General features: G+C 48.7%; 1 long non-coding RNA gene across 1 annotated transcript; it reads right to left on the bottom strand.

The window, feature by feature from the left end:
- Positions 1–389: 389 nt before the first annotated feature.
- Positions 390–1750, bottom strand: LOC138685164 (uncharacterized). Its single transcript, XR_011324455.1, has 3 exons — positions 1652–1750; positions 1458–1515; positions 390–694 (listed from the first exon to the last, which is right to left on the bottom strand). It is a non-coding gene; the product is annotated as an uncharacterized lncRNA (long non-coding RNA).
- Between the last annotated feature and the right edge of the window lie 229 nt (positions 1751–1979).

The following is a 1979-nucleotide window of genomic DNA, read 5'->3' as shown; positions in this document are numbered from 1 at the left end:
AGGGATGGATGCCCAGGGCGAAGCTGCGGGCATGCCTCAAGGCCAGAGGGTTTAGTTCCCCTGCTTCAGGAGCTGCCTTGTACTTAGTCCTGTCCCCGAGTTGTGCTGGGGCAAGCTGCAGAGTCAGGAAACCCACCCTGAGGGTACCCCTCTGATGCTACCCCCCCAACACCGGGTCCCTCCATGCCTGGGGAGCACCACAGCAGGGGTCTGCAGAGCCCTCCTGCTGCCAGCATCCTCACTTGCCCCCAGCACGGCATGCTGGAGCTAACTCACCTCTGAAGTGCGCTTTATTGAGCTGCGCTTCAGCTGATTAAACTAATTATTACTCCAGGCTTAATGAAGTCATTTGCCACTCGACTTTATTATAGCCATTATTAAGTATTTACCTTCTCTAGGTGGCAAGAGGTTCACCTGGAAAGCCCACAGCGTTAGCCTGTGTGAAGGGAAGGCTGTAGCTGGGTGCTGAGAGCATCCCTGTGCCAGCCCCGAAACGCAGGCAGGGGCTGTGCCACTGCGGGCAGTGCTGCCGCCACGCCATCCTGGGTGCAGTGCTCAGGCTCCACAGGCATATTTGGGCTCTTCTGGGTGACTGGGGACTGGGGTTTTTACAGGGTCCTTTCCCAAAAGCCTTCAGCCAGCTCGATGAATTACAATTCCTCCTCCACTGAGAGCCGTTTGGGTGGATAGGTGGCTGGAACGGTTCCGAAAGAATAAAAATTATTAGTCCATGGCTCATTAACCTAACATTACTGCTCATCTGGAGCACAGGAGTCTGCTCCTCCAGGCCAGGAAGAGCAAACTCCTCATTTTAGGCACCAAAAAGGCTTTCCATGGTGTCCTGCTGGAATAACTGCGGCCACTGAGCAGTAAATCCACTTCCAGGAGAAAATGCTCATGAGTCCGCGGGGATTCACAACTATATTATGGAGAAATGAGCCAAAAAAAAAATTAATGTTGAAAGTTACAGGTTTTTAGGAAAATAAACATTTGTTCTGCCTCCCTCTTGGAAAGAGTGGAAAAAAGAAACGTTTAGGCAAACAATTCTATTACTATTTACGTAAACCACGGGCAGATATTTGCTCCATAATGCATTAGCCGAAGAATGAATAGGCTGCAGCCCCCAAAAAAGTGAAATACCAGGGGTGAGTGCCAAAAATCCCACTGAAAGTCTCCTGGCCTGGTACAGACCCAGACCAGGGAGGAGGGGATGGGGCCACCCTGCTATTACCCCTTTGGAAATGGTTCCAATTAGCAGCAAGGGTTTGTCTCCTCCCTGAAGCCACCTGTGGACAACCCCCATCAGAGCCAGCTGGAGCAGCTCACCTACTTGCAAGCCTGGGTTTGTTCCCCTTGAATTGAAAAGCAGCTTTGCCACCAGCTTGACTGGGGCCACGTGGAGCATTATGCTCCTGTTACTTATGTTACAGCTTTTAAGGGAAGCCACAGTGATTTACCTGTGAACGCCTGCCATGTCCCAGCAGTCTGCCAAGGTTTCCAGGCATGAACATGGTCCTGGGAACAGAAGTGATGGGCACAAGTGCCCAAGGAAGAAAAGCGGTGAGGTTTTGTTGTTGTTTGGTTTTGTTTTTTTAAAAAAATAAAACTTTTGCTTAAGCAGAAGGAAAATCTGAATTTGTGGCCAACCCACCTGCTTACAGCAGCAAACCTAGACCCCTCTCTGCACATCACTGGGCTCAGGATATGCAGCTAGTTGTGATGAAGCACGAGCTTTCAGGAGGCTTTGTTTATCTTATGCTTTCCTCTCTGTGAGAATAAAAAGCATTCCTGGTGTTTCGCTGGAGTCTGTTGAAGTATTTAAGAGGTTGAAGTCATCAACCACAATTTTTGACAGTATATTCAAAGCAGGTTATAGTCTCTCTCTATGAAGTGTTGCATTGCTGAATTATAACAAATGCTTATGCCTTTGGGGGCAATAAAAATAACTCCAGTATGCAACAGAAAATGAATTATAATTC

The sequence above is a fragment of the Haliaeetus albicilla genome, chromosome 1 (genome assembly GCF_947461875.1).
Source record: "Haliaeetus albicilla chromosome 1, bHalAlb1.1, whole genome shotgun sequence".
Lineage (NCBI taxonomy): Eukaryota > Metazoa > Chordata > Aves > Accipitriformes > Accipitridae > Haliaeetus > Haliaeetus albicilla.
Note: the sequence above shows the minus strand (reverse complement) of the source record. Positions and strands in the feature narration are given on the sequence as shown.